The sequence below is a fragment of the Nipponia nippon genome, unplaced genomic scaffold (genome assembly GCF_047370975.1).
Source record: "Nipponia nippon isolate SJK-2023a ecotype South Korea unplaced genomic scaffold, ASM4737097v1 scaffold_10, whole genome shotgun sequence".
NCBI classification, from domain to species: Eukaryota; Metazoa; Chordata; class Aves; order Pelecaniformes; family Threskiornithidae; genus Nipponia; species Nipponia nippon.
In genome coordinates, this window is record NW_028262291.1 from 5,571,112 (window position 1) to 5,597,889 (window position 26,778).

General features: G+C 38.2%; 1 long non-coding RNA gene across 1 annotated transcript in view; it reads right to left on the reverse strand.

Annotated features, from left to right (window-relative positions):
* Nucleotides 1-26,578, reverse strand: part of LOC148057044 (uncharacterized) — a 95,045-nt gene extending 68,467 nt beyond the window's left edge. Inside the window, exons 1-2 of the long non-coding RNA XR_015701896.1 lie at nucleotides 26,558-26,578; nucleotides 22,739-22,849 (exon numbers count right to left, since the gene is read on the reverse strand). This is a non-coding gene — a long non-coding RNA (uncharacterized LOC148057044). The remainder of the gene's footprint in view (nucleotides 1-22,738; nucleotides 22,850-26,557) is intronic.
* Nucleotides 26,579-26,778: the final 200 nt, after the last annotated feature.

Here is a 26,778-nt window from a genome sequence, read left to right on the forward strand (position 1 = left end):
ACTTTCCTGTTAGTCTTCAACAAGGGGAAAGAGGTAGAAAACCCAAGAGACTGGTCACAATGAAAGAAGTTCAAAGCAAAAAGTTTTATGAGAAAGACTAACCTACCAGATTTACTTGAGCATTTCTCTCTCAACTTGTTAATCTGGCCAAAGTGAAGCAATAGCTAGAGACCACACATTTCAGAATCAAATAAACTTGTGCTTCTGTTTATGCCATGTATTCCTTAGAATTATCTCTGTGTCTGAGATACAAATAAAATACTGACACTTGATCACAGACTTACCAAGGAACAATTAAATTTACAAATCAAACAAATACCATTTTGAGTCACCTGGTTACGGTCACTGAAAATCTGCACTCAATGCTGCTAATTCACAGAAGAAAAGCATTTATTTTGATAGTAATACCCAAAGTCCATTATTAAAGAGAAGAACAATCCTGTCCCCCAAACTCCTATATGGATACTGGAGCATCAATTGTTACCAAGTGCCACTATGTCCTAACATAAACTCTATAACCTCAGAAGATGTAATTCACCCAGCATATATCACTGCAGCTCCGTGTGGATTAGTCAAATGTCAGCAAAGTGTTCTCTGCTGTACCTGTATTAATTAAAGATGACCAACAGTTTAAAAAGAGAAAGTAGCACTTAAACATGCATATAATCATTAATGATATAAGGTTATTATTAATTATCTAAAGGTTCAAATTAGGTAGTCTACATGCTTCGGCACTGGAAGCACAGGAAAAAATGAACCCTATCATTTCACTCACTGAGATGCTATGCGAGCTTTACTGAAATAGTCTAGCAATTTGCAAAGTGCTTCTTCCAGTGAATGAAACTATTCTCACAGCTATTGCCATCAAGGTCTGCTTGTACACATAATTTTCTGAAATGAATTAGTATTTTCTTTGGACGTAATGTAAAAAAGAGAACCCAGAAGAAGCTAGCAGCAGCATGGAGCAACAAAGCAAAATAAAAAACATCTGAAGCCTCCAAGAAAAGGAACAGAATCTAGACTATATCATGAAATATTTACCTAAAGGAGCCACAAAAGTATCATCAGCTGACATTTACTCAGGCTTAATACTCTACAATATTACTATTCAAAGAAAGAAGGAGATTGGTGGATAAATCTTGCTTATGTGAATAGTCCTACTTAGATCAGTCAGTGCTCTTTTCAGTAAGATGAGTAGCTTTTGTCGTAAGTATATTAATGCTCTTAAAGGACCGGTATGTGAAATTTTGCTATACTGAATTATTCCAATAAAATACAAAAAGTCTTCCCATGGTGTTCCCACAGATCATTTACCTTCCACATACTACCACTTGCTTACTTATCTTTCTCCTCTATTCCCTGCACTTTTCAGTTACTTTATGTCACATTAATCAGTGTTTCATTCATCGTTTGCCTGCTCCATATAGTCTGTTCACTGCTAACCTCAGTTTCAAGTCTTGTGTGCTGCTAAATGGTCAAAAAGTAGTCAGGAAGCCTTCTAAATATGTGAAATTAATGACACTGTCTTAAATGGAGAAGAAATAACATATACCATTACAAAGTTATTTTGGCACAATCAGTCATGCAGGACGTCCAATTCTACTGCCAGGAGCAGACCATGCGCTTCAGAAGCAGCACAGCAAAATTAAGAACACTAAAAAGTTGTTCAGAAATGGAAATTCAGATGGTTGGAAGGCAATCCTGACACTACCCAGGCCCACATTACTCCAAAAGACCCCTTCTTTTTTTGATCCTGACCTAGATACAGAGAGAGAAAACAGTCTTGAGAAGAAACCTTAGCGTGGACTATACTCAGTCCATCTCCAGCTGATGTCAAGAGAAACACCCTGCTAAACAGACCTGCTACATGCTCCGAGATGCCTCCGTGCCAGGAGGAACCCTCGCTGGCCCCAAAATTCAGAGGCACAAGCACAGCAAGGGAAGTACTGCCCACTGCTGAGGAAGCTACGGGTTGGAGAGAGGGGATTTTCCTGGTTTATATGAAATGTATTCATTGTTAAAGAAATCATTATATTCCTGCAAGCAGGTTCAATTTTCAGCTATAGGCATATAATATATGCCTGCTTTCTGCTCCCCCTTCCCCACCAAGTTCCCCTGCTAAAGCCGGCTCCCCAACCTGGCAGGTGTTCAAAACTGTCTTACAAGTGTGAGGGGGAATAAAGAAAACCAGCATGGCTGGTTTCATAGTATTAGCTTTACCATTATCAGTGATTATGGAGTCATCCATCTTACAAGCATGACTATCTGCAAATAACCTGCAATTTGTGAATGGGTTGCAAGAATGCACTTGCTTTTATTTATACCCATACTATCAGAGTTTACGTTTTACTGGACTCATCAGTTTGACTTCATTCTAACTGCTTCAGACACCAGGTACTAGTGGGCTCTTTTCTAGGAGGTCTACCAACGTCCTAGATCCTTGGGGCATGAATAAGAGTCACTGTGAACATAAATTAAGGAAGTCATTGGCAGTAAAACATCCAGACTTTCAATTGTTAGCCACTCTCTTCTGTCCTTTCAAGGGAAACATGCACTGCTTTTGCAAGGAGAAGGGTTAGTGGCAGTCTGCAGCTATCAATCACCCTCTGCTGAGTTCAGCATTTCATCAAAGTTCTCCCAATTTTTCTGTAATCCTGGAAGGCAATGCTTGTAAATTTTTCATGGAGCACAAATCCTAGTCCGTCTATCGAAGTAGCTGGTAGATCCATTTCTGCAACCCATTAGACCCTTCTCCCCTCCAATAATCTGTTCTGTCCTCAGGCTCCTAAAAATTTCCTCTGTACATAACACTAGCATAGCAAGCCTTGCCTGACACATCACAACTTTTCACCATACTGCAACTTCTGATAACTTTGTCTTCTGTTGAACATGCAGCCTGAAAACAACGGAAGAATTGGTGCTTCAAAGTAGAGAAGAAAAAAATGCGAGCAAGCCCACCTGCTCATGGTCAACCATCATTATGAACTAGTCCCCGTTCCACAATGGTCAGTGTAAGCACAAGTTCATCCAGCTTTTTTCCCAGTCCACAAATGGCATAAGATTTTGAATAATGCCAGCCCACTTATGATCCCTGTATGCTCACAGAACATGCATAACAGGACATAACAGGGAGAAAGACATTATGGCAGGTAGCACTGGCAACAAATGTCACACTTAATGGAAGTTTTGGTTTTCTTCTGGCTTTTCAGGTGGGGTTTTTTTTTTTTTGGATCTTGACTTAATGGATTTAAGTGTACTTGTCTTGTACATTTGTACAGTAACGCACTCTGAAAATGTAACGGCCAGTTGTTCTGTCATTGCTTTCCTGCTGTTTCCCTTAACGAGATTCATCAGAGGTCCTTTCCAACCATAACGATTCTATGATTCTATATATATCTATATAATAAACTTCTGGGTGAAAATTTTTACTAGAACCGATGGCAAGGAAAAGAGTAGATACGTTGTAAGGATAAATTCATTTACTCAGCACAAACCAGAATTTCATCATGGACAATTTACTTACTACAAATTGCAGCTGTTCTCCCTTTTCAGCCTTTTTACTATATATGAAAACTAAATGACAAGTGAAAGACAGGAGGGAAAAGTATCTTATGCTTTCTTACAGGTGCTATTAAACCAGAATGGTCCTTCCAAAAGGAAGAACAGTATTTCCAGTTGCTTAAAAAAGAGTCAGCAATTTCAGGGGGGATTTTAGTGCATTACAGAACTGATGTTTATAATTACAGGAAATTAAAATTTGTGAACTTAGTCAGTTTTTTGGATGTGTTATAGCGTTATATTCTCATCACAGACTTGTACAAGTGTTGGGTTCTGTAAACAACTATCTAATATTCATAAAAGGCCTTTTTCAAACAGATCAAGAATTATTCAAATATTGTGAGCAGTAATTTCATATAGTGAAATCATAGAATCATTTATGTTGGAAAAGACCTTTAAGATAATTGAGTCCAACTGTAAACCTAACACTGCCATATCTGGTTCTGGCCAATTCGTAAGCAGAGGAAAAAAAAAGGAAAATTCATTAACGCTGCTATTCCTTTTATATTTGGCATCATGTACTGTTTAGCCTTTATTTTAAAAATAAAAATGGTCATGCTTCATTGTAAGGAATTAGAACAGCTATACTCAATGGAAACTTGCACAGTGTTCAAGACCGAGTTCCTCCAGACTCACTGACTTCACTTGCACTGCTATAAATTAAATAGACTTCAAAGCAGTGTAAAACAGACCTTCCTTTTCCCCTTTGTATTCCTGTAGAGTAGTAGTTGGTACACCGGATACATTTGTCACTGGTACAGTAAGAACATAAGGACAAGCAAAAGCTATAAAGATCAAGTTAATAACTTTTTTCCTATGACAGGTCCATCAGAGTTGGAATCCATTTCATTCACATTTTAGTGATTATTAAACTTTTTATTCTATTGAATTTCTCATGTAATCTGTCAAGAATTTTGTGGACATTAATAACCTATCATCGCAAAGGTGCAGTAATTAAAGGCCTTGTTTTGACAGAATTGTTACAATCCTGGCACCCTGCAACAAAAGTGAGAAAAGCAATTTACTTGCTAACTAGAACCTAAATACCTCCACACTGAGACTAAAAAAATAGATCGCTGCTTTATTTTGAGGTGTAATTTTACATATTTCTATAATGGCAACACACAATACAATTAATTTCTTTTCAGACAGTAGGAGAAGAAAAAAAACTCAAGAATAGTCCTTTCCCGTCTGGACTAAAATGCTGCCATTCAGAGTAAATAGATACTGTTACACATTTAGTGATTTATTCATCAGCATTACACAGCGAGGGCAGATTGCATTAATACAGACAAAACAAGCAAGACCGCCAGCATTACTATTTTGCTGAAAAAATAGGCAAGAAAAAAAGTCTTCAATTTTATTTACTTAATCTAGTTTTGGGGGAGAATATGAGCATGTTACTATACAGCAAGGTTTTGGGAATTCTAATATGAAGTGAGTATATGAACTCCCTGCAGAGGGTCTTGCAAATTAAAGTAACACAGAATAAATGCTTTTTCCATATGAGGAGTTCTTGCAACTGCTAGACAGTGAACTCAAAACCAAATTCTAATTTCTGAGGTTATTTTGTTCTATCTGTCTGGTAGTAATTTTCTGCATTTTATTTACACTTTAAGGATTTACCTCAGCTCAGCTATGAGAAGTGAAGAGTATAAGATCTTATGTGTTTCAAGGTACTGTCCAAAACTGTAGACTGGATAGCAAAAGATTATCTGAAACTTGCTCACTGAGTTTGTTTTATTTCCAGTCGACATACAACCCAGCGGATACAATAAAACATAATAAGGAACAAGGCTGAAGAATCACATCAAGATGCAATCTCATGAAAGATTAAGAGGCTATGAATGAAGACGCAGTGTTTATTAAGGATTTGGGATAATAAATAAAGTTATTCACAAACAAAAGCATTCCATCAAAAGTGAGTTGAGATTGAAGCTGCATTTCAGTGGAGCCCAGCTCTTCTGTGTAATGCTGATGAGTATATCAATATATTCAATCTTGATTACAGTGGGAACAGAAAGCCATAAACTATGTTAGGAGCGGGCTCAGCACCTTGCAAAACCGCACCTGTCATTTTTTGGTACAACCTTATTACAGAATAGACTTTAGTTAGCAGGTTCACTCCCAGACAGATTATATTTTGCCTTGTTTGAATATGATTAAAAACCTAGTCGCAAAATGAAACCCAGTGATGCAGTAACTGCCTGATACAAGCATTGTCCAAGGATTTAGCCTGGCTACACGACCCAGGAGCTGCATGGTTGGTGTAGGCACATCCTCCATGCGCCCCCAAGATCAATGTTTTTACCAGGAGAGCAACTATATTCCTCACGCAGCGTTCCTGAGAATCATGCCAGATTTTCATTACACATTCCCCTCTCTCTCTGACATCCTTGGTGCATGGCTGGCCAGGTAGCCCCATTAAATCAATGCTCTTAAAACAGCAAACACATAGGAATCTACAAAGAACATCAGTAAGAAAGAACAAGAAACTCACAGTTAAATGTACACATTTGCAAAGAGCCTAATGTCCGTTTTGAAGACAGCCATGTTTTAGTAATTAATACATGTTAAGGAAGTTATCTCTCTCTCCCCCCCCCCCCCCCCCCCCCAAGTCTGGTTCATACTGAAACACCCAAAGGCTTGATCTGTTTTCAATTATTTAAGTGTGGTTTGGTGTCCTAGGCTATTTAAAAACTATAGTCTCATTACTCTAGTAGCATCATATGCAATGCCCTAAGTCCATGGAAGTCTGATATTCTCTCTGCATTGCAGTTAATCTGAAAGGATGAGGTTAAAACCTATTGTTTTCTCCTCTGTAAAGCACTTCTGTCCCTAGCGCCACTTGAGATTCCAGACAATGATGATGGGGGAGAGCCACCAAAGTTAAATGACCCTGCAAAGTCCTCTGTGTCTAGGGTTCTGGCTGCTTAAATGGGAAATCTGCAGATGGGGAACTTTTTGAGAAGGTCACAAGGGTGACTCAGACATTTTGGTGAACTGTCTAGACACTATTTCTCAGCAACTCTGTTAAGTTCCTCCACATTAACAACACTGTGTCTGTTAGGAGGATAAAATTAATAAGGCCCAAGAGCTTAATAAACGAGTTCTAGAGGGATATGCCAGCATCATGCAGGCCCAGATCCTCCAGCCTGCTTTCTTTTTGCTCAAATTTTATTCACTCAAATTCCCAGGGGCAAACTCCCAAGCAGAAACTTATCTGTCTGTCACACTGCACTTGACAGTCCTTGACTTAACCACTTTCATTGGCTTCTGTTGGAAAGCTAATACTGCTTCTCTGAGCAAAGATAGGGATTGTCAACAAAAGAACCAGAGCGCCATACAAGCTGTAATGCTCCTGACAGTTTGGTGAACTTTTATTCTCCAAAGTGGAGAATTTGTGAAAGGATAAGACAGAAAGGAAGAAATTCTAAGTTGCAAGAATTCTGTGGCTAGTACAAACACAGAGTTTGTTATAAATATAACTTGGATTGGGAGAAATTGTCCTCTTAGGCCAGTACGGCACCTGATAGTACAAGGAAAATTTACAAGTGCTTCTAGATAAAGTATTGTTTTTAACTTCTGGAAAAAAGTACAAGATTTTCAACACCTTTGGTACACTTCCTCAAAAAAGTACTAACTTGTCTTAAATTGATTTTTTTCCCCCTTCCTTTGTTTCTGCTTATAAACCATCCATCAAGACAATTTCTACTTATTACATCTGCAGCCATCACAACAGGGAGATGTGCTGGTGAACAGGGAGAGAACACAGTAGAAATATTTAATTAAGAACTCCTGTAAAGCAGTGTATTTCACTTTCCCATCACACCTTACATATTTGCTTTTTTATTTTCTTGTAATAAAATTATTTAATCGTATTTGCTAGTGGGAAGTTATGCTATATTGTTATGATACCTCGTGGATTTTTTACATTTTAATGCCAGCAAATAGAATTATCGATAGCAATACTGATCAAGGATTTGACAGGTAGAGAAATGCTGAGCCAACTAATCTTACTTTAGTCTAGTGAGGTTTGACACTACATTATGCCTCTCTATGGTTTCATTATCAGTCATAAATTGCCAGGACTGTGTAAATAGCATGTCAGCAGGGTTTGGGGTCCTTGGTAAATCTGAAGGATTTGAGCTATGCAATTTCATGTTAGTCATTTTTGCTAGTGTGGTATTTGTAAATCTCTGTGAAAGCTTAGAGAAAAGTCCCGTACTAAGCAAGCTGTATTTTATTTACTTATTTTCAGTAGTATTGTGCTTGAGAAAAGCATAATTCTGACACTGCACAAAAGTAGCATTATAAATAAAGACAGTCAAAGTAGCCCTTCCGTTCTACATGACACGGATAAGGCCTCACCTGAAGTCCTGGGTCAAGACTGGGCCATCTCACTTTAAAAGATGTGGGAATCAATTCTTTAAATCCATGGAAGAGCACCAAAAATAATAAAAATTCTAGAAGAGATAGAACATACACAAGGAAAAACAGGAAAAACCCCTCAGTCTCGTCTAGACTATAAGCAACTGAAGAGACAGCACCAACTATTAAAAGGTTGCCACAAAGAGGAACAGAATAAACTGTTCTCCGTATTCAGTTGGACAAGACCAAAAAGTGATGGACACAAATTGATGCCGATACTTGGATTACATGCTAAAATAAAGTCTTCCTAACCAGAAACATGGGTAAAAGTTTAAATATTTCACTGAGAAGGGAGATGGATTCCACCACTAGAAGTTTTGAAAAAAAAACCAACCCCGACATATAAAGAAACACAGTGCCATGAACAGTTTATGTACAGCTGAGTAAGGCCTAGCTAGCTTCCTGTAGTCCTTTGTCAGTCACTTTGATTATGATTCAGTAACAGGAACATTTAAAATGAGATTAGTCAGTGAAGGTTGGCTTGGGACATCAGCTATGCAACTCTTTGCTTCCTTGAACAGAAGAGACAGGACTAACACAGAAATAAGAAAAGATTAGGACAACAGCACAAAAGTGAAAGAACAGCAGTTTATTTCTGTACAAAGTAGATCCTTTTGTCATGAATATGACTGAATGCCTTTCACCAAGAAATTATTTACTAAATTACTTCTTCAGATTATCTGATAGATCTATTACCCAAAAGTGTTCACAGTAGCTCCCCTCCCCCCTCCAAATAGAAAAAGCGCACTCATAAGCAGAAATACCTAATGCTGATTCTAGGCCCTATCACATCCAAAGTGGCAGTGATAAGTGACGTAACCTTCCTCTCCAGAAGGAGGCCACAAACTCGGAAATTTTCTTCTTCCACCTCTACTGAGCTAGGGGCAAAGCAGAAAGCAGCTCTATCCTCCTTGCTTTGTGGGTTTCACGGCAGCAGACTTCAAAGTGACAATTTATTTTCTAGACAGAAGAGTCATAAAACTTTTGAAGTCCAGCTAGATTTAATCTACTGCATTTCTTAGAAAATCAGTTAGCATACTTAAAGCTGTTTGATTATTCAGACACAATCTATCTTTGGCAAATCCTTGGTTCATTTTCCACCCTTTTTTCTTTATCTCTGTTTCTTTAATTACAACTTGTCTGGTGCATATCCTTCAACCACAGCAATTATAACAAGCCTATAACTGCTGTCATTATCTCTTCTTTCAAGATCTCTTTAATTCTTGCATTCTGTTGAGGTCAGACTAATGACACTATAGTTGTCCAGATCACTAGTTTACAGTGCCACACAAGGTTGGACATGGTATGGATTAGAAACAGAACTAAAAATTAACATGAGGAAACACAGTGGGTAGAGCTGAAAGGGGAATATCTGTCTGCAACTGAAGACCTTAAGTACCAGATTTGTAAGACTAAATTTTCATTCTTGGTGCTGAAACAAGAAGTAGGAATGTCCTAACAGAATTTGCAGACAATAAGCAGTTAAGAGGTATTGCCAGTCTTCAAGAAAATTAATATACCATGCTGTGAAGCTCTGAAATATAAGTTAAATTCAAACATACAATGTGCAGGATCAACTTCTGGGCAAAAACCCCAAGCTTCTTTTATAAGAAGGGAACTCATCAACCTGAAATGACTAAGAAAGAGAATGACTGTTAAATAATCAAAAAAGCTACCAAGAAATGCAAAAGTGGTTGTCAAGACTGAACATAAAGTGCTGTCCTTTTAGAATAGCATGTCCTACCTATTACTTTTATATCACTGGTACTCCTGCAGTAAAGAAAAGATACTATACAGTAGAACTGGAAACATTAGTACAAATGGAGCACTGATGAGATTTCACCTAGAATATTGTTTTGCAAATAGATAAACTGAACTGAAACAAGTATAAGGGCCTGCTTAGATGGGAGGGTAATCAAAAGCCTGTTTGGGAGCTGAAGCTAAAAAAGCCTGATCCGATTAGTCAATAAAAATGGAGGCTGAGAGGTAATATCTTTAGTTGCTTAAATATATTTCTATCAGTACAAACGTAAATATGTACAGAACATTCATAATAAAATTCAACAAGAATTTAGAATAAGTTTCTTAATTTTTGGTGGAGTCAGATTATGACACAGCCTTCCAGTGGAGAGGGGCATGGGAAACCCTGAGAACGTATTGCTTTTACAAAGAAAGAAAATGGAAATCTATTTTAAAGGTATGGCATTCAGCAGGGTAGGAGTAAACTCAAGGGCAGATTTAGCACCACAATCTTCTGTCCCTCAAGGGAAATTGATAGCCTTGGTGGAATGACCAGATCACCCGCTTTGAGGGCAAAAAATATGGTACAGCAAGGAAGCCAGCAGGCAACCCAAAGGAGAGAGAAAAGAAAGTTAATCCAAATACTTTATGCTTATGTAGCAGCTTTTCAGATCCACATCAAACAAGAATAAGTTGGTACCTCCTTGTAAGCATGTTTCCCCAGTGTAAAAATAACGAAAGTTAGGCTACTCAGATATTGGTTTCACTGAAATAACTGTCAAAATATTGTGATTTAGACACACAAGATTTTTACCTACAGCACTGCAATGAAATAAATTTTCATTTGCACTTAAGTAGAGATTGACTGCTAAGACTAATTCATTGCATTTTCTCTTTTTTCTCCATAAAAACTTAATATACTAGAGATGAAGGACAGAGGGATAACAAAACTGCATAACAACTTGATAAGTCCGAGTTTTAAATAACTGGCAAACATATAATACAGTATTCTCCTGTTCACAGCCTCTAAAATAGATGAGTCCAGTGTTTAACAAAGGTGCTGAGGAGAGACAGGGATGAGAAAAACTACGAAGAAAACATGGAAACACAATGCAAAGACTTCTGAGCAAACTTAATATGAGTGAAGTTTTCTCCAAATGACATGCACATGCTGATGCAAGTGATTAAGAGACTGGGAAGGGACAGTTTTGAGTGACTCTAAACAAAAAAGCAACAGAACACGTTTGATAGACTTAAGTATAAACTGTACAGCAAAGACTCCCTGTGCGTCTCAAAATAATGCTGGTGCAATCTGTTATGAGCTCTGTCCTGTAGCTTTCCTAGCATTTTACGTAGTAGACAATTATAATATTGATAATTATGTTTCTATTGTAAATGTATCATAGCACTATGAATATGTTCTGTGGTACTATGTACCACAGTACTATGTACCACAGTAGGTAGCTCTTGGCAAAGAGTCAACCTGTAATAGCAAGAGGCATTTGATTTTATTTTCAGAACCCTGCTTATAAAATGCAATTTCCAAGCTTCCCTTCCCTTGGTGATCCTCTGCCCCATATAGTAACACACATACTTGTGTAAATCTGGTAAGCTGACAGATTGCACTGAAACAGAAAAGAAATACATATTTTTTTCAAATGGCTTGGACATTGAAGTTGCCAACTCAAGTATATAATTATAAAGGGAAATGATGGGAAAAAAATTATTAATGTTTAAGAAGTAAAAATATTATTTGCCAATTTATACTGCTGTTTGTCATGATTCATGCCTGCATGTGAATTCAGGACAAAACATTCAAACGGGTATGAGGCTGAGCACATGTTTAAATGCTGTTCACAGTAAGGATGAATTCATTATTTGTTTCAGTGCTGTTCACAATAAGAGTCCAATACTAAATTATTGGGTACAAATCAGTATAAACACAGCAGTGCTAATGGAGGAACGTCAGCTTTTACACAAGCCAAGAAGCCAAACTTTACTCTGTAAATTTTTCAAGGACACTTCCAAACATAAGATTCATGGAGTAGATAGCGATCAAACACATCATTATGTTGCTGTCAAATTCGTTTTCACCTTGCTTTGTTGGGAAAACAAATGTAAAAATATTAACATCTTTAATGTTTTCATGTCAGAGTTCAATTATTTTGTAACATGAGATTTCATGTTAGGCGTATTTAAAAGGTGTCATGCAAGAATGCATTTTCCTAGACAATTCAACATTCTTACTGGAATTGTAGTAAGCTTGCAAGTAATTGAGCCTTAGGATAACATTAACTTTTCAACATCCGTTCTCCGCTCTTTTAATAAATATGCGTATTTCTTTGTTGATTGAGTGAACGTGTTTGGTTTTCAGGATTTCCTTGCCTAGGAGTTGCACACCCATTGATTCCCTCGGACCGTATTTCAGACAACCCCCCATATATACAGAAATAAAGTTGTCTTGCTGATTATAGAAACATACACATTTAATAGGAAAACTCTTTTCAATTTAGCTCCTGCGTACAAATACAAGTAAATCATTTCAGATATATTAAGTACATATTTAGAAAAAAGCTTTATGTGTGGAAGAAAAATTGAATTTTCTAATTAAGAAAATGTACAGAATTTAAGAGGTAATTGACCAATAAATATTGTCTATGAGTCTGTTTAACCCAATTACATACATCATTTATAAAGTGGGAATATCACTAAGATAATCATGTGCAGAGGCAGTATAAATAGTAATTAAGAACGGTTTAAATGTTTGCCTGCTTTCCTGTAAACTTCCTTTACAGATGTCATACAGAAAACAGGAGGAGAGGACCCAAAATCCTGCAACAAAACTTAAGCATAAAGTTTCATTATAGATTTTAGGCATACGCTTCTGAAGGAAGCTCAGAGCTCTGCCCAGAAAGCTTCAACTGCATAACCAGGTCCTTAGGGAACACGTTTCCAAGCAAAACGTAGGAGCAACAAAACAGCTAATCATTCTTCAGCAGTATGCCAATTGTGTACATAGTACTAATGCTGTCACCTTCCAACAAGAAAGAAACACAAAGCCCTAACAAATCCAGACGTTAAGAATGTCACTGCACTTTGCCTGGTAATATAATAGCCAGCATCAGCCTGCCTCAACACTGCCAGGTAGTTTATTCATCAAAACCAAACCAGTCTTAATTGGCAAACTTCATTTTTTCTGGTCTGGGGCACAGCAGAATGTTTAAAAGCTCCTGCCTTCAACTCCACTTCTGTGATAAGCAAAAAGAATACGACAGGCAGAGACCTTTCATGTTTAACCGATACCTTTTTGAAATACTATGAAATCCATATGATTATTAGGACAGTCCTGAAATCTTCTGTACCTGGAAGAATGCAGGAATTGAATGTTCGTATTAGACTCCTCCTGTGAGTGCTGTTATCAGTCTCACTTGGGCTCTCTCAAGGAATATCAATTTGCAGTAAATGGAAGAGCTTCAAGACAGATAAAAGCATGAATGTATCCAAAAAGCTAAATTCAAGTCCAACGTGAATGTGACTTTGACTTGGATATCTGACATCATAGGTGAATGTCTTCACCACTAGGTATTCTTTCCACCTTGTTTCTCACAGAAAGCTTTGAAAAGCCTCAGTTTTATCCCACAGTGGTACAGAACCACTTCTGAAATCTCAGGGAAAAAAAACAATACTAGATGTGGAAAACTGTTCCCTATATGCAGCTTCATAAGATGCTAGATTGAATGCTGCATTTGCATGTACTGCAGCTCTGACCTTGCATATTTTCCCACACTTGGTAGCTGCGTCTGCACCAGCACACCAAGCCCTCCTCAGGGGGAAATCGAGGCGTAGTTACTTCTGCATAACAGAAAAGCATTTGAACACACAGCTTGTGGCGCTGCTTCACCTTTGTGCCTTTCCAAGGCTATTACAAGTACATTCTTAGGAATTTCCCTACAGTTATAACTGGGTCCACAGCTCTACTATGTTTTGATTGCACCCACATACCTCATGGCAGCTATACCTACAAGGTGTAAACGTCTGCAGCAAATATGCTTATCGTTATCTAAATGTCGCTGCGATACTTTTAACTCCCCTCATTTATGCTTATATCTTCTAGCTGAACTGTTTTGGATAAACCTGCACTGAAGGGTAAAAAAAAAAAATCTTCCCCAGGAACAAAACACAGACAAAAGAATAATTTAAGGAAACATAATTGGCCAGGGTGGTGGGGATGGGGGGAAACATTCAAACCTCGTGGGAGAAACCACTGTGCAAGAACCTAAGCAAAACCGTTTGCAACCATATAATAGAGAGGGAAGTTCTGCAGATATGGAAGAAGCAATATGTTCACGCAGTACGTAACCATAGCAGGTTATTCAGATGAAGAACCACCACTTTGTACTTGGCATGGTAGCATAAGTTCACTTGATTAAAATCCTTATTTATCTTTTTTCCCCCCCCGAGACACATGAATCCTGCCTATATGTTACCATTGTTTGCCAATACATATCCCTCTGAGGAAAACGCATTTTGTACAAAGTCTTTACTTAGATCTGAACACCAATTCAGCCACAAGATAAAAAGTCTAAGTTTCCCTTTGGAAAAACTCTGGTAACATTTAAAATGTAATTGCTTTTGCAAACTGACAACTAATTATCCAAAAGCAAAATGCATGTTAGGCATTTAAATAATGAAATGTCAGTCAGTATAATAGAAATGCCACTTTACTTTTTGCTTTTGGAAATTATTTTAGTCTTAAAATTAATCTATCTACATATACATAGGCACATGTATTTTGCGATTATGCTTATTCATGTAAAATAAAATCTTAAACTGTATTATTTCTACCTACAGACTGCTTGCTTATGTCCTTCAACTACCACTGCTATTTGTAAAAGTACAAATCCCACTATCACTACAGGCTGTTCAAGACCCACATTTGTTTTTAAGTTCTCTCTGCATTATCTTATGCTTGCCAAGGGAATTTTTATCCACTGCTGATCACTAGAACATACTTATTTTACTGTGTTATGAATTTGTAAGTCAGACATCATTACACAGAAGTGAACCATGTTAACTTTAGCATTGTGGGGTCTGAGAAAGTGGTCGACCATGAAGCTGCAAAATTGCTTATCTGAAGGATGTGCTCCATTTCCTTAACTAATCACAACCAGATTTTGTACAAGGGAAGACTAAAAGAATATTTGTTTACTTAAAACATAAGTTTAACAGTGGAGAAGTGATAAGTGCACAGATACGATCGTATTCAGCAGTATCATCCCTAGACACATAATTCTTAGTTCTTCACATCAGATTCTTCAGCATGTCATCTCAGCCGTGAGGCTAACATAGCTCTGGAGGGGAAGATCTTCCCATTACATCCCGCTTGCTCCAGCTGCGGACATGGCCAGGGGGGCACTGAGAGCAGCTGCTCAAGCCTTGCTCCTCCTTATCCCTTCAGGGCAGAAAGGCTGGTTCTTATGCCTGTATTTCTCTTTACAGACTCACTCCCTGTGGTAGGGCACGGCTATGTCACATGGTAATGCACAAAACAATTTCTTCCACTTTAAATTATCAAAAAAAGATATCAAACATGGCAGTGCAAATAGTGAAACTGAGAATGCATTCCTTCAATGAGCATGACATTTGTAACCCTGTACAACTGCCTGTTTCAGAGAGCCCGAAGTACGTCACATATGTGTAGGAATAAGTATGTGCGTGCTGTAGGTTGACACATACTGCCTGTATATATTTAGGTACACGTAGACAGATGCATATTAAAACAATGAAAATTATTTCTAAAACATTTATGTATATTTTAACTATGTATGTACATACGTTCACCTACACATATGCATATCCTCTGCAAGGGTGCAGGCACAGGTGAGTGTGTACACACTTACATATAGGTACATTAGGACTGCAATTCTCTGGAAAAAACACCCACAAGAGCTGCATTCTCACAGACAAACACAATGATTTGTGTGGAGAACTACACCAGATTTGACACCGAACCGCGTTGGAAATAAAATTCTAGAGCAACAGACCACAATTCAGTGTGAGCAAAAGAAAGACTTTCCTCATTAATATTTACATGGAACTGTTCAAGATGAGCAAAAATGATAAGGATGTGCCACTGGTGCTCATGCTGCAATACTATATTTTAACAAAACAATTTGGAAGTATGAAATAAAATATACAGTATTTTAATAGATTCAGAAATGCAGCCCTGTTCCAAACACATCTATCATTTTACCTGTAAGTCATTCTGTTCAAGCAGTGGCCCTACTTAGGTATAGCACGATAAGTGGGCATGAAAATATATCTTCCATAAATTTGCTGTAATAGGGTAACAGTAGTTACTGTAACTGAGGTTGCCAAATCATTTCCTCCAAAATAGTCACTGCTTGGTCCAAAATTTTCTATTTCCTATCTCTGTCCAAGAATGGTTTCTATTTAATAATTTATCATTATCTGTTCTGCAGCTTGAGTAAGATACCTCACTCATTTTTGTTGTTATGAGAATAAAAATAATACTTTCTACATAAGAAAAAAAGCAGAGGTTTTCTGGGCAACATTTTAACCTAAATAACTGAAAATTTAAAGAGTTCCAATTTGTTACCATGATAGTCCCTACAGAGAAACAGACATAGCATTATGGAAAAAAAGGCCTTGAATTGACTAAATTATGAGCTTTTGGGAAATGGTGTGCAGCATTTTTGTTAAACTTACCAGGTGGGCAATGTACTGCACACACATTTGTAGCTTTACAGTACACTGCCTAACTCAGACACTCTAATTTAGTCACATTGTTACAGGAAATCCAGGATCAAAAAATAGGTAGTTTAACTCCTTTCACTCCTCTTATTCATTTTTCATTACAATACCTCTTCAGTCAACTAAAACTCAAGAATTATGAACTGCTCCATCTCCATATATATTCAAATTATTGAACTTCTTTATTTTGTATATGTAGCTCTAATTTAATGAGGCCCAAATGAGACCCTGGCCTGATTCACAGCTTGCAAGAATAAAAAAGAAATTGCCCTGTAGTTGTGAAAATTGATATTATGGGATCACTCGTGAGGTACCCTGCAGATGCAGGCACCATCTCTTGATCATCCACATCAAGATATCTGTAAGACTTCATGGAGGCTCTCTCCCTCCCCAAATACCTGTGTTTAATCCCAAGGGAAACCAGATGGCACAGAGACCGTCCCAATCGCATCTTGCGGTGTAGGTATGGGTAGGTGCACATCTGAGGACCAGAGTTATTACCACACAATGCATACAGTTTACAGGTCATAGGTGTAGAAATGTGTCACTTATGTTCTTACAAGGGCAAAATTGGGAGTTGCCTTGAATGTTAAGCACCAAAACAAGTTGGGAAATACTAAACCCACACCCTTCCTCCTTTGACAGCCAATTGCAATGGGGCAGATAAAATTATGTAGTTATTTTTTGTTTCATTAATGGAAGATTCACAGTTATTTCCACAAAATATTTGCGTAAGAACATGTAATATTAATCATGAAGGCTTTAAAACTATTTTGATGAGCATTTGTGCCTACAATATGCAGCAAGGCAAACATCTGTTACAGATGACACGAGGAAGGCAGAAGATGACCATCCAGTTTGCAAGGCAGGGATTTTAGTAGCCGATTTTTGAGCTATTCATCAAGCTCTATTTTTGCAATAGAATTTGAACAGATCGAGAATGGCTGGATAAACAGCCCCTCTCTGCTGCTTCTGTAAAGAAGAGACAGAGCTACCTCACACATTTTAAATATCTACGAAGCCAGTCATTATGAAGATCTTATGCTTTTATGCTAGGTTGATATCACTGTGATTATTGGAATCATTTGCAGGGGTAAGGAAAGAGCAAGGAACACTGTCTTATGTTATTTGCAGGTGAAAATGGGGAGATGGAACAGACACGAAGCAGATATTCTCGCTGCACTGCTTTACCTTCCCCCTCACCTTCCCACACAAGTTCCTGAGATACAGGATCTGTAATAATGCTATTTTGGAGATGACTGAGCTGTGACTAGTTCATAGCAGGCTTTTCCAGTAAACCAATTTTAATTTTTAGTAATACTAAGCAGAGCAATCATAAACAGAGAGAATCATTTTGTGATGACAGCGATGAATTTCTTGCTATTTCCTCTATTGCAGTAAGAAAGTGGGAAATATATCCAAATACCATTTCCTTCCGCAGATTTCTCATCACTAGATCATATTTTATTGTCATTATATGAACACTGTATTTAGATACTTGTGCTCAGAGAAAACCTCCTCATTTTTGGCAATTTCCCTTTTTATAACGCTTGAATTCCAGCTAATTTCTGCCTCATTACTTTAATATAATTCCTCACTGATGAGAATCTTAGGAGAAATGACACGCTTTACAACATCAGTGCCTCTTCATGAAAAGAGAATGTAAAAATAAGTAAGAAAGCAATTGAGTCCAGCAGAAAAAGGACAGGCATTAGAGCCTCAGCCCAGATCTATTTATTTAAAAATAATTTTCCCCCTTATGCCACTGAGGGACTAAAAGAAATGAAAAAGCAACTTCATATATCAGGAAAAAATTTTAATAAGGGAAGAACATATTATGAGATAGATTTTGATTTGTTAAACAGAACCACCAGCTCCTCCTAGGGATAAAAGACGAAGGCCAAGGACATATGTTAAAACTAACCTGATAAAAGACACTCAAAAGATTAGCCACAGATAAACATAGTACTTGTTTCCGACTTGAGAAAACATTTGAAGTGGCATCACCATCCCAAAGCAAACCCAAGGTAGAAAAATTAACATCTCTGCATCCTAACAGCCAAGCAGAAACCATTTTTGAACATCGTAGTCCTTCCTCATCCATAATACGCAATTAATCCTCTCCTGCTATTTATGTCCCTAACGTCATCCCATATTGAGCATCCTTGGCACTAAAAGTCACTTAGAAAGTACCAATGAACATCCAACTATCCATTTTTCAAAAGACCGCATGCTTTGTATGTTTTTATATTCATGAGGAGCAGCTGTCAGATCCACCTTTCAGTAGCTTAACAAGCACCTAGATCTTCTCTCCAGGTTCAGCAGCTGCTCACAGCAAGGCTCCTTTCAATCCCGTCGGAGGGTTGAACTCTTGCCTCTTCCCTAGCAGTAGCCTTGCAAAATTATCTCAGCTGGAAATCAGTCACTACTACCTAAATTTTTATCTCTGCCTTTAAGTAATGGATTTTGTGGAAGCCTTTGCAGGAATTCCCAGAAGTGATTTTGCATTTTACCTCACAACACATTGGAAATTCATGGTCTCTAACTTCTCAGTTAGTTGAGGAATGCCAGGGATCATCTAATAATAGCACGGTCAACAGCTTCAGCACTACCACCCCATAACTAACACTTATGGTACTTCTTGGGACATGAACTGAATAGAAGTACTGTCATGGCTAAACACTTTTATGTGTTTATGATCAGGGTAAAGGGGAGGGAGTAGGAAGGCAAGAGATCACAAATTTCATAGTACCTTTCATGATAGTCATTCTCACAGCAACGCAGCACTAAGTACTCAATGCTGGATAAATCCTAGCAAAGATAAGAAGTGGGATCTTCGTGTGGGTCTACTCACCCAAAATACTGGGAAAGAAACACCCTGGCAGATGAATTCTGCTGATTATAGACAAAAGGAAATGCAATCATAGCAGGTTACACTGCCTGTTCAAAAATTCTGCTCACATGCAGACCTGTGGGTTTTTCGGCCCTGCTAGCAAATGTCATCCTCGGAAGTCTGTAAGTAGGAACATGTGGATCCCCTAGTGAGCACCTTCCAAAGATAACCACCACAAAGAAACCACTCCAGGTCTCCTGATAAAGTATAACTGCTGAACTTCCACTAATAGTATTCCTTCCCCAGGGCTCTGCGAGCTGCATGCCCCCATAGTTCAACTGCTGATCTCAGAGCAATAAGAAGATAAAAAAAGAAAGAGGAGCCAGAAAGATAAGTAATCAAGACTCTAGTTCACCGTCACAAACTAACTGTAACACCACACACATTAAAAGCAGCCAGCAGCTGAACTGACACTTACAGCTTATGGAAAAACAGGCCTTTCATTTCTACATCCTTTGAAATGATTTTCAGTGTAGACACCGACCCATGGATATAGAGAATAGTAGTGGTGGGTCTTCCTCTTGGACATGCTACTGCTAAAATAAAGCTGCGGAGGTTTCCCAATACAGGCCATCTTGCTTCTTGTATAAAACACTGTCATAAAACTAACTGCTGCCATAGGAGCAGACAGCATGCCAAGCAGACTATGCTGATCTGAAATGTATCCAAAATATCTGAACCTCTTGAGTCTGTAAATTCTGGCTGGAAATGCCATGACAATAAACTTTCCAGCACTGACACTCTGGGATCTGGAAAGTCATCTTGTCTCTTGGTCTTGTTAATTCCTTGATTTATACTCTTGTGCGCAGCCCAAAATAAGTCAGATTCTACTCAATTACACTCTGAACTAGAGAATATTTCCCCACTCGGTTGTATGGTGTTCCATCTCAATAAAATAAAAAAAGGCTACAGAGATGCAGCACAGAAGATTATTTTTTGAGGACCTAAGTTTGCTTTTTTTTTTTATTAATTACTTCTCTCTTTTTCTAGGAACATACTTATATTGTTTGTATTTGAACAGGAAAATACTATCAGTTACATGTCCATCTGTGATAACCTGCTGTGTTTCGTCTCTGTGATAAGAGTTAAGACCTGAAGAAAAAACACTTCCCCAGAAGTAAATTCCACCAATGAGGCTGTTCTGACACTGGTATAGCAGGGAGCCAAATTTTCCAAACAAAACACAACTAGAACACAGCTAACCTTTCATACTGAAGTAAACTTACATTAGTAGGCCTGGGAAAACTTTAATAGCATTGCAGCAAAGGAAACTTATTCTAATAGAGAAGTAAAAGTAATTCTGTATTCATACAGTAAAAGTCTTGGACTGGTTCCTCAGTATTTGCCATCTAGAATTTACTCCTAATTTTCTTGCTCAGCACAGGAGTCATAGCCGTGATTGAGAATGGACACGTTGATAGGTTTCTAAAAGATGCTGAGGAACAGTCCCAAATTCAACTGTAAGCTCAATTCTTTCCTCAGAAGGATATTATCAGTTTCCTCTGTCCTTATCTAGCTTTTTCCCATTATTATTTTCAATTTGGAGATCAATTACAACAGCAGATGTCTCAAGGGTACAGACATTCACAGACATAGCAGCTAAAGACCTGACACAGTCACAGGAGAATCAAACTTTTTTACTGAATCCAAAAAGCATCAATGTCTGCCTTGGGCTTAAAGAAAGAAGGTATTTTTGAGGTATAAGAAGAAGAAAGTGAAATTTTTTTAAAGATCACAACTACAGAGAAGATAAGCATACTCCCTTGAGAGTTACCAAGATGATCTCACACACATTGCAGAGGAAGTACAGTATTTGGTTCATTGACTATTTCTGTGTGATCAGTTCCTTACACCAGACCAGTGCATCACTTCCCAGAGAACCATCTCTTGGTTCTAGCAGTACAGAAACTACAGCTGTGTGTGTCAGAGAGTCCTGGAGAAAAATGACAGTTTGAAGTTTTACAAGAACAGCTTCACTACTGTACGAATATTGCATAAGCCTAAGTTTGTTGAAGCATGTTATTATTACCAACATTTCTTCGAAGGGAAGTCCCAGATTCCCACATTTGTCCTTTCCTTAGTGGAAGCCTCTAGAGTGAAGGCGAGGCATTATCAGAAGTTGCTACAATATGGGAATCACTGATCTATTAAGCCTTTGTAATCTTGACACTGTTACATATTAAAAGATAAGCCTAAACAATAGCTTTTCAAACAGTGGTGATATCTAAGGAGAAAGTATGATCTGGTAAACTGAAAAAAAGTCGTTTAATTCCTCCTGTGTATCATTAAATAGATAAGTTAACCATCAATCCCCGATAACGATTCGTTCATTTATTTTGCCAGCAGGACTGATGTCCCACTTCTTGGTGGATTATCAGTAAGAGTCCTGGTGAAAAGGAAAACAACTATTCCTTCCACATGTTTATATGCAAGGTTAAGAAAGAAGGCTGAGCTTTCACACTGAAATAAGACATTTTTGTCAAATTTCATACAGTGTTTTTTACAGTAACAATTTTGAATACCACGGTGGGAAGTTGATTTGATCTGCTCTTAATCAGCCATGTGAAGCTGCAGTAATTTAGCATCATTGACATTTAACTCTTACTTACTTGTTTGTTATTTTAATAAAATCTTGGAACTTGACCCTGTTACCTCAGGGCAAAGGCAATTTCACTGAGGAATTTGAGAAACGTGGCTCAGTTTCTGAAGTGAACCCTTTGTCCTTAGCAATGCAAACAGGACTAAAGGATGAAAAATCACCTTGACCAGATGTCCATTCCAAATACCTATTTATTGCTCAAGGCTGATGGATGGGTTTTACACAGGTTTTTTTACACTGTAAAATCCCACCCTTCAAAGCCCCATGCAAAGCCTGTCTTGCACGTGACAGGAGGAGGAGCTTAGCCCGACAGCTCAGGATCCCATCAGCAAGTGTGCTCTCCCACAGGGTTACGTGCTGCTGCAGTGGTCCCCTCACTTGCAGCCCACTCTCCGCTATCCAGCTACAGCCAAACTAGTGACCTAAAGCATAAAGGAGGTCACGGTGTCACTCTGAAGTATGCACGAGCTAAACATCATGTTATGGAAAAAAAAAAAAAAAAAATCACACCAGTACCATATGAACATACATGTGAGAACTGACATACTTGTCCATACAGCTTCCATTCAAAGCTGACACATCAATCGACTCTTTCTGAGTTGGATCGCTTTGAGATATTTCATCCTTAAAGATGACAAGAAAGATACTCTATAACACCATGACAGATGTGTTGTTTTCAGTTTTCCTCCAGATCTGCATCTCACGTGTTGGGAGAAAGAAAGATGTTCATTTTGAAAACTTACCTGCACAGCAGGTCCTTCACAAGTGCAGATTTAACTATCAGATCTCCCAGCAGGCTCTCTTTGTTTTTTTTTTTTTTTTGGAGTGTCATATTCAGATGAGATAAGGCTTCCCTAGAGAATAAGACAGCAATTGTAAGGGAATCAATACCACTGAAACAAAAAGTTATGTAATATTTTTCCTTTTTTTAATTGGAATATTTCCCAGGTCAGCCAAGACAATGAAAAATACACTGGAGTCCCATGTGTTCTCTCAAACATATAAACACTTGGAAGTTTCCAACAGCATTCTTCTTCAAGCAAATGATATGCAATAGGTGTACCTTTATCTAAAATACTGGGCCAAATTCTCTGGTCAGTGTACATTTACACAGCCCACTGTATGCTGCAGAGGCCCAGCAGGAGGGGAAGCAGGGAACAACCGGCATCAACTGGTATTCCCTCAGGGCTCTCCTCCCCTCTTTAAAAGGCTCAATATGCTCTTTTGCTACGGAAAAGGGAAAATGCATATATTGCCTATTAAGTTCCCCAGTAAGTCTAGTTCAACTTTTGCTGCGAGCCACACTTGGTCCATTGGCAGAAAACAACTCCTCACAGTGGACCTTTTTGCGAACACGTGCCTTTGATGGATGAGGTGAACCATAGCAGAATTAGACCTGATCATCCAACTTTTCAACTTTCATAAACCAGGAGAGGCATCAAAATCTCACACCTATGCATAGCTTAGCAATTAGGCTTTAGTTTGGTAACATGGCATTTAGATGCCTATTTTAAAAAGCATCCAAGATTTGGAATATGTTTCAGTTGTGGTAAACAGCACTACTGCAGTCCAGGCAGTTTTAAACTGCTCCCTGCTTGGAGAAGGGTACTAGCTCACCGTAGGGCTCACACCAGGCAGACAGAGTTCCCCTGTGTTTTGAACCCTACATAGCTGCAGCCATCCTACTGTGCTGGCCAGAGCCAGGCTTAGTACGGCCACAGACCAAAACATTATCCTCCAGAATGTAACCTCAATACAAGTCTTAGGAGAGCTTTTCTTCTGGATTAAATACAATTAGAAGGCACAAGGAACAAGGCATGGCAAGTCACAATACATTCCAATCAGTATTGCTAACTATCGCCCCTGGTGAAGTCTCCTGATGGCACACAAGCTGAGATCCATACTTAGGCAACCACCCACCTATCTACGTTTGGATTCCAACATCTCTGGGTAGTAGCACTGTACATTTTCTTTACCACCTTAGAAATATATGACGTGCTTATTAGATGGTATCAGAAAGAAAGAAAAAAAATCCCCTCATAACTGAGAAAGTGCATTCCCATGCACAAATCATCCTCCCCCACCCCATATCATGCAACAGCATACATATTCCTTTGACATTGGTAGAAGTATGCACTTGCATTAATCTTAAATCCAAAATGGAAAGTCTTTGTATTAATTTCTCCAGTGTAAAAAGTGGTTAAAAAAATAGGATAAGTTATTCCACACCTAAACTTTTTGCTTATGGGGAATACAAATTAAAATCATGGATAGGATGTAATTTTCAGTTTATTAATTATTCAGCATAGTCTGACTACTTGTTTAGAGACAAAAGCATTTGAATTAGTGCTAGGAACCCTGTCTCACCTCTAGTTTGCTTCTACTTTTCCCTCTGCCATACATGCGTTTTTATTTTAAACCAGACTGCAATTTGTTGAAGGATGGCAGAAACTTGTTCAACTGAGCAGCTCAACCGTAGAGTGCTTGCATGTGTAAATGCTTGTGACATCATATAGAACCATAGAATGCTTTGGGATGGAAGGGACCTTTAAAGGCCATCTGGTCCAACCCTCCTGCAATTGGCAGGGACATCTACAACTAGATCAGGTTGCTCAGAGCCCCATCCAGCCTGGCCTTGAATGTTTCCAAGGATGGGGCATCTACCGCTTTTCTGGGCAACCCATTCCAGTGTTTCACCACCCTCATCATACAAAGTTTCTTCCTTATATCTAGCCTGTCTCTACCCTCTTTTAGTTTAAAACCCATCACCCCTTGTCCTATTGCTACAGGCCCTGCTAAAAAGTCTGTCCTCATCTTTCCTGTAGGCCCCCTTTAAGTATTGAAAGGCTGCAATAAGGTCTCCCTTATATAACAACATACAATATTTTACTTATACCCTAATTGTTAAAATTTTGTTAAACTTATATTCTACCCAACATGCTTACAGAGCATTACCAGAAAAGAAGTTCAGTTTGCCTACACATACAAATGCATGTGATGAAGGACATGGCAGAGCATTTTGACTCATCACAGCAAGGAAACGCTTATGACCATTTTCAGACATAGCTAGAAACAACTCACAATAGTTTTGGGGGTTTGTTTGGGTTTTGGTTTGCGTTTGTTTGTTTTGGGTTTTTTTTTTTTTCCTTTCAACTTTAAAACCAACACACAAAGTTCAGTCATTTGAGAAAATCATCTTAGAGGAATTGTCACGCTACCACTATTTAGTATGCTCCTTTCCCTTTCTTTCCCCAATTGAAATATACATCAAGTAACTACATGTAATTAAATGTATTCTTTCCAATGCTCTTGCCTTGTTTCCTTTTTTCATTTCACTACAATTACTGCAAATTTCCTTTTACTAATCAACTTGCACTTTTCAAACCATTTTGCATGCATTTTATGCATCAAAAGGGACAATACCAAATTTTGCTGCTCTTTCAGAGCGATCACCTCTGTCATCACTCTTCACATCACAAACAAACCAGCCACAAAGCTACTGTCATATCAATCTTTCAACTCTTCTGTTTATTCTAAACATAACTTGGGTAGGGGCCTTTCAAAGAGAAGGATCTTTGTAGCCTGCCCTGATGGAGGGCTGTTGTTTGTTCCAAATTTGTTCTGTGCCTCATCGAGGGTCTCAGGATCTATGCAGCAGAAAGAATGAAATAGATTGCACTGTGAACTGAAGAGGTTTTTTTTTTCTTTTGCTGCAAGTTACCATTTACATGAATCATTAACTACAAAAAAAGAACTTCATAAGCTGCAGTGTTGTAAGACAAATAGTTTCTTCATTTGCGATAAGGACATAAGATGAGAAAGCGGCATTGTATTCTCCAAAAGAATGCATCCGATCTCTGCTACATTGAATTATTCAGTTTTCAGACTCTTTGAGGCAAGGCCTGCCTTTTGATATGTTCTATGGTATACAGCCTAAGTAGGTCTTAAGAGCTAAGATACATAGATAATACCACAACGCAAACAATAACAACCACACATAAGTTAACACTGATAGGCATAAAGGGCACAGTCTCTGTCCTTTATCAGATCATAATTGTTGATATCTTCCTAGTCCCAAACATTTTAGGAACGCAAATCCTTTCCAGGCCCCATTAAATGACACATTATTGATTTCCCTCTATACCAAAGACAGTAGAAATATGCTACAGCCTCAGCTAGAATAGTTATAACAACTCCCATTTCTAGTTTTCAGAGGTCACCTGTCCAATTACTGTTGAGTAAAACAGACCAGCAGCTGTTACACCAACTGAAATACACACAGAGACCAGGAGAACTGCTAACAAACCTTTTTTTTTTTATGGCTTCTTTCAAAGAACATCACAATAGTTTCTTGTCCTTTCTACAAGCCGGTTGCCACCAAAAACATATTGGAAAGCCACAGAGCTGGAAGAAATCCACTCCTCCGTATACCTCCACATTCTTAGCACACAACAATGCTGTTCAATTATCTGTAAGTACCTTACAGAATGATAACAACGTAATTCAAGATGCTATTCCTGCTTAATGCTAAACAGGCAAACTATTCAAATAGACAAATTTACCTTAACAGCAGTAGTCCTGACCCCATACAAACCACAACCAAACATACCTCAAGCTTACTTCTATATATAGCAGGCTGATAAGCTACCACTCCATCCAGAGTGCTGCACCCAACAGTTGCATCTCAGAGATTTAAGCTCACCTGTTTGATTTTCTGCTGAAATGAAAGGGGAGATTGTTAGCAGAGGCTGTAACTAGACAGAAGGTGGCATTAGAATCAGCT